The sequence below is a fragment of the Mercurialis annua genome, linkage group LG4, assembly GCF_937616625.2.
Source record: "Mercurialis annua linkage group LG4, ddMerAnnu1.2, whole genome shotgun sequence".
Lineage (NCBI taxonomy): Eukaryota > Viridiplantae > Streptophyta > Magnoliopsida > Malpighiales > Euphorbiaceae > Mercurialis > Mercurialis annua.
The window spans coordinates 2,866,186-2,877,921 of record NC_065573.1 but is presented as its reverse complement, the minus strand read 5'-3'; the positions used below and the strand labels follow the sequence as shown (position 1 = coordinate 2,877,921).

The following is an 11,736-nucleotide window of genomic DNA, read 5'->3' as shown; positions in this document are numbered from 1 at the left end:
TATAAGACTAAGATAACAAGGTATGCACATATAGTGAAGTGCAATCGATTAGACGATGAACTAGGATGTCCTTATCCTTGAACTATATGATTAGGACAATATGCCATCAGATGATAAAAGTATGTGATACACTAGTTGAACATAGAAATCGACCCATAACTTAAATGTTAGAGACAGAAGATAATCTCTATGAGTGAGTAAGTGACGTGAGTTTTACGCGATATTGGAAGATCATTAATTTTAGCAAAACCAACACATCTTTTAATTGAACCGTTGGATCGGTTTAACATCGGAATATGATATTTGTAAGAAGATTTACTAGAAGTTAACTGTTCCGATCGTCAATCAGAGGATTAAGCAGAAGTTTTCATAAGAACACTGTTAGGAAAACTATATAAGTAAGCAGTCTAGAAATAAACTGCGAAAGTATAAGGAATATAAGGAGTATGAATGCAAGAGATGCATAGGATGTGTGTGGTGTGAAACACATGATTAATGAAGAAGCTAGAATAAGCTATTGCTTGAGATATGTTACGTGCTAAGGACGAAGGTACCCGAATAAAGACGTTACAATAAACAAGGAAAATGATAAAACGGTGTACAAAGAAGAGTTGAGCAATGATAAGAGTCAAAGAGAAAGAAGGATATATGAGTCAATAAGGACTTAAGATCTTAAAATTTGACACGAGAAATAATAGAGTGTAAGACAAAGTACGATGGATCAAGTAGGCGGGCATAGGAAAACCGCTCATTGGATACAAATGAGTTAGTTTGTTGTAAAGATATATAAAGGAAGAGTTAAAGAAGAAGAATATGTAAATTTAAGATTACGATATCCAGAGAGACATCGTAATTCAAAGACTTCGATCAATGTCTAAGGTACATCGATTTGAAAGTAAGATGAAGGCATCGTACCAATAGAGGGATCGATAAGTTCGGGGTTAGATAACACCCAAAGTTAACAGGTACATTAGCTGTACCTAGTATGGTATATCTTGGAGCGATATAAACTATTTTTGGATTAATGCCAAAAGTTTGTGTAACGTCTATAAATGATTCGGATAGGAAGAAAGACACGAGGAATGTCAAGGATTAGTGCATCAACCTTTAAGATGTTGACGAAATAAGGTGAAGCTGTCTAGTGATAGTAACATTTGTTATAGAATCCACAAAGTCTTAAGAGACGTCTGGACAGATCTAGGCGATTCTATATGGAAGTAACTATTGTGGGGAAAGATTCGAAAGGTGTTGCAAAGGTCTAATGTAAGATTCAACATAGATTTCGCATAAGGGATTGAGAAGTGTTAAAGGAGTACGATTATAAGGCTTGATATTGGTTGTGCTGACAGAACAAATGTCAATATAAGGTGCATTCCATAAGTATCAGTGAATGTTAGTATTTTTAATACTGAAGTAATTCAAGGTAAGCAATGTCTAAGATAGTCATAGACAATTAGATATGCAACGATGAGGAATGAAATGAAAGACGACGACAAGGATAAGTCGTGAATAAGAGTACTCAAAGAATTATCATAAAATTCTAAAGATGTTACTTCTATAACTCCAAGTATAAGTTATATACGGGTTTATAAACCAACGTCGAACGAGTTGTTAAGGATGTATACGGAAAAAAGTATATAATCTATCAAAGATGATAGATAAGAGGATAATCATGTTTAATTAGTTAAACTTGATACACTTCGGGATTAATGAACTGTATGAAGGATCCAATCAAGAGAGTTCGAGAACCAAAAGATGGTTAACGATATAGAAGTATAACAACGCGAAGAAAAAGATCAAGATACAATAAAGTATCATTAGATTAAGAATGTCTAATGAAGGCTATTGGTCATTAAGATGAAGAGTTATCGAAAGGATATGAAAGGATAACGATACATCAAGAGATGTATCGAAGCAGTGTAGATAACACTTGTAGCTATTGACAAGGATATATGCTACTAATGTGACCTTCAACTTGAAAGTGAGGAGTATAATCATAAGTATAAGGGAAGGCAATCGTTATGAGAAGTGGATGCATATTCGATAAGGATATAGACACGAACATAGGATAAGTCTAAGAAAGACTCGACTAATGATACAAGATCATGATGTTTATGAGTTAGCGAGGCAATAAACCAACGAGGTAACGAGCCAATGATACAAAGTAACGATTAGTAGTAAGGACATGGTATTTTTTTACTCTAGGATCAATGAGAGTGAGATGGAGTACCATAGAAAGGAATGTAACGATAAGATGGTTGATATAGACTAAGATTAGTAAAATGATAAGTGAGGCAATTACTTTGGATAAGTAATTCAAGAATCATAAGTCTAGGAAACTCTACTAACGATAAGTAAGTAGAGAAGAGCGTCAAGCGATAACGATAAGAAGTGACTTCCAGAGACACTATGGAATAAAAAGACTATAATGTGTCGTATTCGTAAAGGGCGAGGTTAATGGAACTTAAGATCCAGATAACCATAATATGAGGAGTAAGACTTTATGTCTTATAAGAAGCAATAAGAGTTTCCAAGACATAAAATACTTGATGAATAAGAGTATTATTATAATTATGAAAATTTGAGTACAAATTTTTATAAGGTGGGAAGAATGTAATACCCCGTACTTTTAAAAATATTAAGAACAGTGCCACGAGGCATAAGTATAAGGATTTAGTATTAAGAACGTCGGAATTAAGTTCAAGAAATAAGAATTAGACCAAAGCGGTGTAATAAAATTATCGCGATATAATAATTTAATTGTTATGCGATAAACTGGAATTTGGCGGAACTTAATTATCGAAATAAGAAAAATAAATAATTAATTTTATCAGAGTAAATAAATAATGTGGATTTCATTATTTATGTATAAATAAATTATCGTCACACTTTCGTAAATTTACAAAACTATTTTATAGATTAGACGTGACGATTAATTAAGGATTTAAATTAAAGTGTAATTTATCCATTTTGAGCTAAATGATACTTTAGCCAAGATGACATGTTAAGCTTAATAAAAAGGGTTTGTGTGAGTTATAAGGATATGAATACGGAAAGAAAAGAAGATTGGATGGTTACAGAAGCAAAACCTTCATCATCGCCATCTTCATTTTCTCTCTTGCGCGCGAAGGACGACGGCGTCCATAACTCCGCGATCCGACTTCCGTTTTCCATTAATTAAATTGCTATGGAAAGCTAACTCAATAAGGAATAAGGTAACTTCAGACATTCTGACTTTGCTTGTGGTTTTGATGGTGTTTTATTGAGTTAAAGTCATGAGTTGCTGCTGCCCATTTTTTGATTATGCTTTAGATTGAGTTTTTAAGCTATATTTTGAGTTGTTTAAGATTGATTTATGCAGTTTAAGGTTCGGTTATGGAATAGGAGTGAGTTAGCATGTCGGGGGAGCGTTAGGATGTCGGAACGGCAGCCATTTGCTCCTGTAAACAACATCAAAAACGTTGCTGCAAGTTGTAGCAACATAGCTGCAAAACTGCCGCAACCCGCATCAGTTTTGGCAGTGATATGGGACTGTTTGGACAGTCCCTGACTTGTCAAAGATGTGAACCTAGAATCTACATCGAGTCTAAAGTATGACGGAACTTAATTAAGATTATTACAGTGAGTTAAAGTGATTCACAGCTGAGTTTGAAAAATAAAGAGACTGCAGCCCTAAAACAGTGTGAGTCACTAAGTTTGAGCGAAGGTACGAAGGTCGTTGAGCAATAATTTTTCAAAAAACTTGAGTAGTATATCGTAAGGGATATACAGAGATTGATACGTGATAGTCGATTTAGAAATTGAAAGGTTAAATATGGCTGGGTCAATTGAAATAGGTGAGGTGTTGAAAACATAAAAATCTGGAAATTTGTGAATCAAGCCACGAAGGCTACTTCGCCTATACAAACGGACCTCGAACCGTAGTAATCCTTACCCGAGAGTGGGTGGGATATATAATTAGAATTATAAAGATGCGTTTTATGAAAAATAATAGTATAGTTGTTAAGATAAATTTAAAGTTATCGAGGTTTGAAGTTGAGTGAAAAATCTGAAAATGATTTTCAGATTTATGCCTAATGAGAGGCTGCCTTTGAGGAAAGATTTGAGGATGATAGACATGTCGTATTAAGTTTGGATCCTAATGAAAAACGTAGGTGATGTTATAGAGAATATGAATGCCAATTTTGTTTTGGGTTTCGACGGTGATACGGGCTCTATTTCTGACCCTGAAACAGTAGCAAAACGTGGGGCTATTTTGACGCCAAAAATAATAATTAAAGACCCAACATTAGAAAATTATTGTGAACAAACCGCATGTCGAAACTAGTCGAAGTCTTCACGGAAGTTGTAGAGATGATTGTGAAGTATAAGAATATCAAATTTGTTTTGGAACGGAACAGATTTACGGGTGCTGTTTTGAGGCCCAAACAGCAGCCCTTAGAGGACTGTTTTAGCTGTTTTGAAAATCAGGATTAGGAAACCAACTTTCGACTTAGTTTCCGACACTTTCGAGATCTATTTTCAAACTAAGGTCTAAACGAATGTTGTAGGCGACATTCCAAACCGTAGGAATGTCAATTTTATTTAAAATTTGGACGACTCTAAATAATAATTTGGAGACCTTAGAGATGTCGGGTGAAGTTTGAGTCTAAAAGAAAGTCGTAGAGGATATTGTGGACTATAGAAATTTCTAATCTATTTTGGATTCGGGCTATTTTAATTAAGCGGTTTCGATAGCCAAAGTTGGCTTCAAACCTACTTTTAGAATTAATTACTGATAGCTAGAATTTTATTAATTCGTACTATTAGGGAATTTGCGTAGGCTCGACGGGATGACGGCTAATGGGATCCAGAATATAAAGAACGTGGCGTCGCTTGCTAAATTATCAAAGGCTATGCGTAGAAAGTAGTGAGTATACACTACTCTTGCATACTATTATGCCATAGTTATTTGGCAATATTATACGCATAATTATTAAATTCATCGCATGATATATTATTTGTCGTTATACATATGAGTTTTGTATATCGAATTATCGATTATATAGTTTGTGAAAACGAGTATATGATCCGGGGAAACGAACTACCTATTCGGTGTCAATAGGACTATGTGATCACCGGTACTGATATTAAAGAATCTTGTCTCATAGAGTCAAGTTTGATTTGTTAAGTCACATGGCGACGGTGGCTTAGTTTCCGGCCTTGACTTAACAGGAAACTGTGGCGATGGTGGCGTTGTTCCCGGCCCAGTTACCCAATAGAGAGCTGTAGCGATGGTGGCATTGTTCCCGGCCCAGTAACTCAATACAGATCTGTGGCGGTGGTGGCTTTGTTCCTAGCCCAGATGCTTTTATAAGTGAAGTCTGTAGTTGGTTTCTAAGGAATCATAAGATTAGGGTTTCGATAGAATAAAATACTTGTATTATATTATATGTTCATATATATGCATTTTGTTTTTAAATGCAATGTTATTTTTGAGTAGTACCATCAGTAATGTGTACTCGCTCAGCATTGTATGACCCTGTTGATGTTTCCCCCTTTTAGGTGGCTAGGGTCGGATCAGACAGTCAATCTCCGTTGTACCGGAAGTCCTTGACTTGCGCAAAGTACGAGTTCCCTTAGCACTCCACTAGTATACGTATGACGAGTCTTAGCCTGGTATAGCGAGGTCTTATTTGTTTACATGAATGGTTAGGCTACGTTATATTATCATTTGATGTGATGCTGTTTACGTTAACAGCTCTCGTATAGATTGATATCTGGGCTAGTACGTACAAGCTACGGATGTCAGAACCGTAACCTAATCTCGTTTAGAATTTATTAATTAATTTTATTTAGAATTCATTATGCAATGCATATCATGTATAATTATTATTAAAGATAAATTGAATTAAGGATATAAGAATTTTAGATGTCAAAATTAAAATTGAAAACAATAGTTACGATTAGTTAAATTGAGTTGATGTAATTGAACGAAATAAAAGACTCGAGGATTAAAAGATATGGTAAGTATATCATTAAGGGCCTAAAAGAACTTTATATTTGGAGTTTATCTAGATAGTCTAAATGTCAATAATGCCCTTATGTTTTGATTATGTGTCCAAGTTAGGTTAATAACCTATTCTTATTTTAGTAATTTGTTAATTAGTATATGTATACAAAATATGAAAGATATTCAAACAAAATTTCATTCATTCAGACCTAAACTAATCCCTAAAACATCAATTCTCTGAGTTCTTGAAGTCTAAGAAGGAAATCAAGCTCAATTTGTAAGTTCTTCATCTTTTTAACTTGTTTATCTAGGGTTTACACAAGAAATAGCATGTTCTGTTTTTGAATCCAGAAATTCCAGCTTATTGCGAGGGATGTATGTCGAGTTCTATAACTCCAAATGGAGTAATTCTTGAATTCACAGAAACTTTAGAGTGTCTACTACAACCTTTATTCTTTGCAGTTAATCTGGTTCGGTCTTATTAATACCGTAATTGACCATGCGATTTTATTGCTTCAGCTGTGAAGACATTCTGAACACACCTCACTAAAAATCGTATAACTCATTGCTTAGAAACGGAAATGACGAAATTCTTTTTGATTTGGATTCTAGACTCAAAGGGATAAATTTTCACCGAAGGGTTTGTTAAAATTATGTCAATACTATTCACAGGACATGTTTTAATAGAGGCTTAATGTTCTGCCTACTAAGGCCGATTTGTTACCAAGTTCATAATCATACATAAACCATATAGAAATCCATTTGAAGGTTCTGCATTTAGGTTAAATCAGTATTAGATATATGTATAAGTTTATATATGTTATTGTGATTGAGCTTTGTGATTTACATTACTCATTTAGGTGCTCGTTTTGGCAACGACGGTGCAAGTAGAAAGTAAGGCAGCTTGTGACGTGATTTTTGAGTAGTTTTGGTTGTTGTGTGGTGAGTAGATATACTAGCCCTTACTACTAATAAACTTGATATTTTAATATTCAAAGTGTTAAGGTTTATTGTGTTTTTAAATGTCTATATATGGTAGTTTTGATAATGCACGAAAGGTGTTCGATAAAATGCTTCTTTTAACGTTTTAAATGAACATTATACGATGTGGTTTATAAATGAAAGATGTGTTGATTTAATCATTATGCGGACTTGATTATGGTTAAGTTTTGAATGATAATTTGAAATGGTTTTTTTTATTGAATCTCGTATTGCGCTTTGATGAAATAACTTGAGATTTCCTTTATGTGATATGTCTACTCTGTAACGATATATTTGGGAGGTGCTGAGTTGTGATATGCACATGGTTATGTGCTGAGTTAGTTATATGCACATGCGAGATATTGTGAGTGTCTATGCGCATTTGACACAGGGCACTTGATTGATGGTCATTGAAGGGAGAAGGGCTGAGCCGTGCTCATGATGGAGAAGGGTTAGCCATTAAGTGTTCCTAAATATGTTGGTTAGACTGTAGATCAGTATTGTGTTCCTGATTGCAGGTCTATTGTTTATATTGTTGTTACAGGGTAATATATCAATCTTATAGTTGATGATTGATACGAACTACATTTCATATTTAAAGTGAAATTGTTTTGATATCGTTTATATTTGTAAATGCCTTGTTATGTCTATTCACTGAGCTTTCGCTCATTTTAGTTGTTTTAAAACCTTTTCAGTTAGCAAGGCAATCTACAGTACAGTTGACTGGAGAGGGAGTTGGGCTTAGAGTTTGGGCTTGAGACATAGAGGTTGGCCACATCTCTGAGTTTTGAGATGCCTTGATGTTTTTATTTAGAATAAACTTATTTGTACCTAAATATATATTTTGAATCATATGTATAAAAGTTTATAACAATACTTAATTTTCATATAGTGGTTTAAATAAAATGTTGTATAAAAGTTTTTCATATATTTGTGCTTAATTATTTATAGAACACGTTTAAAATGTTGATTTGGAGATAAATTTATTTTAAATAACCATCAATCTCGTGCTAAGTAAGGCGAGGTTTGACAATTTTGGTATCAGAGCTTCGGTTTGATGGTCCTGTAGACTCTTCACTTTTGGTTTTTGATATTTTATTTTATTTAATTTTGATTATAGAGGACCATGGAAGCTCAAGTCATGGAGATAGTGTTTCTCAACGTGAGATTGTTGGCCAATAGGGTAGGAATGTAGAGGATGAGGCAAAGTCTAGGGATAGTACTGATCATGAATTAGAGTCTGATGCTAGGGCTCATGTGGTAAATCAACCAGTACCTCTTGTACCCCCAGTTGTACCTATTTTGCAGCTAGATCCTGTTATCTTAGCACAAACTATCATTGCTACTCTACAAGCTCAAGAGACAAGAAGAAAACCTGGGGATATCATTGAACATGCTAAAAAGTGTTGAGTATTTGATTTTCATGGCTCCATTGATTCCAAAGAAGCAGATAGATGGCTTAGAGATACATATGAGTCATTTAATACTATAGAGCTGACAGATGCGCAGAAGGTCAGTAATGTTTATGGATTGCTACATGATACAGCAGATGCATGGTTTGTTAGGATCAGATTGCGATTAGGAGATCAGTTGACCTAGGAGATATTCAAGATCGAGTTTCGCAGGGAGTATTTAACTGAAGCATACAATGCAGAAAGGCAGAATGAGTTTATTGCTCTAAAGCAGGGTTCAATGACAGTGCGGGAATACATCGATAAATTTGAAGAACTTTACAAGTTTGCTTCAGAAATATTTCCTACAGAAGCTCAAAAATGTTACAGATTCAAAGAGGGGCTGCAAACTGTTTTGAAGAATGAACTATCATTGTATGAGGGAACATAGTTTAGAGGCTGGGTAGAGAAAGCGATAGAAAAAGAAAAGCTGAGAGAAGAGCTTGAACAAGAGAGTAAACAAAAAGCTTCTTTTTGGACTGGAAAACAAGGGGGATTTAACAAGGGAACAAGCTCATTTCAACAAATAAAATCAGATACTGGAGGATCTAGAGGTATCAGAATACCCTGGTCTTGGTCTGGTTCACAGAGACCTCAGTCACATGATAGTAATTTCTCAGCGAGACAACCACCATCTAGTGTTGGTAGTGTGGCTAGCAAGAAGAGATCCATAACTTGCTTTGAATGTGGTGGCATGGGACATATTAGGAGGGATTGTCCTAGTATGGCACAATTTAGCTCAGGTCGTGGTAGAGGTTTCCAAGGTACTGCAAATAGAGGTGGTCGTACGTCAGGCTTTGATAAAGGTTCAGGTCGAGGTTCTGGCTTTAATGCGAATAAGGAAGGCGGAGCCTCAACTTCAGCACAACCTATGCAAGGTACCCAAACAAATAAACCTGTTGTACAACCTAGAGTATTTGCTTTGACTCAACAAGAGGCAGCAGCTTCTCCAGATGTTATTTCTGGTAGGTTAACTATCTTTGGTAGGGATGCATATATTTTAATTGACCCTGGTGCAACACATTCTTTCATTGTGTCATCATTCATATCATGCATACCTCGAGATAAGAGTGTGATGAACCATGCATTAGTTGTAGATTTTCCAGTGGGTCAGTCAGTAGTTTGTCAGCATGTATATAAAAATTGTGAGATATAGATTGGGGATCATAAGTTTGAGGTAGATTTAGTACCTTTGGCACTTCAAATGTTTGATGTTATACTTGGTATGGATGTTTTATCCAAATACAAAGCAGTTCTTGACTGTTATAGAAAGAAGGTGCATTTTCAATTACCAGTAAATGGTGAAGTTGTATTCAAAGGTGAGAGGAGTTCAGAACACTATGGAATGGTATCATCTTTAACTGCTAGAAGAATGTTGAAGAAGGGTTGTGAAGCATACTTGGCATATGTTATAGATACAGAAAAAGAAGGGGTAAAACTTGAAAGTATTCCTGTTGTGAATAAATTTGTTGATGTATTTCCTGATGAATTACTAGGCTTACCAACAGATAGAGAGATTGAATTTAGTATTGATTTGCAACCAGGCACTAACCCTATTTCTCAAGCTCTGTATAGAATGGCACTAGCTGAGTTGAAAGAACTAAAGGTGCAGTTGCAAGAATTGCTTGATAAAGGTTACATTAGACCTAGTTTTTCACCTTGGGGAGCTCCGGTGTTATTTGTGAAAAAGAAAGATGGAACTATGAGATTGTGTATTGATTACAGACAGCTGAATAAGGTTACAATTCGCAACAAGTATCCATTGCCTCGAATAGATGACTTATTTGATCAACTATAAGGAGCTAGAGTATTCCCTAAGATTGACTTGAGATCTGGTTATCATCAATTGAAGATTAAGAATCCAGATGTTCCTAAGGCTGCATTTAGGACTCGATATGGTCACTATGAATTCCTTGTTATGCCATTCGGGTTAACTAATGCTCCAGCTGCTTTCATGAATTTGATGAACAGAGTTTTCAAGCCTTATCTAGATAGCTTTGTAATTGTATTCATCGATGATATCTTAGTGTATTCTAGATGTAAGGAAGAGCATGCAGAGCACTTGAGAATTGTTTTGCAAACTTTAAGAGAAAAACAACTGTATGCTAAGTTTAGTAAGTGTGAGTTCTGGTTAGAGAAAGTTGTATTTCTTGGCCATGTCATCTCAGCAGAGGGAATTTAAGTTGATCCTAAAAAGGTGGAAGCTATAATTAACTGGAATTCTCCGAGTAATGTACATGAGGTACGCAGTTTTCTAGGTTTGGCTGGCTATTACAGACGATTTGTGAAAGACTTTTCAATTATTGCCTCACCATTAACAAAGCTACTAAGAAAAGATGTGAAGTTTGTGTGGAGTCAACAATGTCAGAATAGCTTTGATGCTTTGAAAGATTGTTTAACTTCAGCTTCAGTATTGACACTTCCAGTGACAGATTTAGGGTATGTTATATACAGTGATGCTTCCAAGAATGGTTTGGGTTGTGTATTAATGCAGCAGAGAAAGGTAATTGCTTATGCTTCAAGGCAGTTAAGACCACATGAATTGAATTATCCTACAAATGATTTAGAACTTGCAGCAGTGATATTTGCTTTGAAGATATGGAGACATTACCTATATGGCGAAAAATGTCTTATCTACACTGATCATAAAAGTTTGAAGTACATACTGAGTCAGAAAGAATTGAATCTGAGACAAAGAAGATGGATAGAACTTCTGAAAGATTATGATCTTACAATAGAGTATCATCCTGGAAAACCTAACGTAGTAGCCGATGCCCTTAGCAGGAAATCTTCGGGTAATTTGTTTTATATCAACACCGTAAGGATTCCATTATTGCTTGAACTGAGAAGACTTAATGTAGAATTAAGTGAAAGTGAAAATGGAATTTTATTAGCTACTTTGAAGGTTCGTCCTATTTTAATTGAAAGAATTAGGGATGCTCAGAATCAGGATGACAAATTAGTGAAATTCAGAGGTGAAGTCCAGCAGGATAATAAAAATGACTTCAATGTTTCTGATGATGGCACTTTACTGTACAAATGTAGATTATATGTTCCTAATATTGATATATTGAAAAGAGAAATAATGGAGGAAGCGCATAATTCAGCTTATGCTATGCATCCGAGGAGTACAAAAATGTATCGTACTTGAAAAGAAAACTAATGGTGGTCGGGAATGAAGAAAGAAATTGCAGAATTTGTGTCTGGATGTTTAACATGCCAGCAAGTTAAAGCAGAGTACCAGCATCCAGCGAGTTTGCTACAACCACTTTCTATTCCTAAATGGAAATGGGAACATGTGACTATGGATTT

At 35.1% G+C, this 11,736-nt stretch overlaps 1 pseudogene; it reads left to right on the top strand.

Moving 5' to 3' along the window:
• The first annotated feature begins 5,640 nt into the window (after positions 1-5,640).
• On the top strand, positions 5,641-10,606 carry LOC126677293 (uncharacterized; annotated as a pseudogene).
• The last annotated feature ends 1,130 nt before the right edge of the window (positions 10,607-11,736 follow it).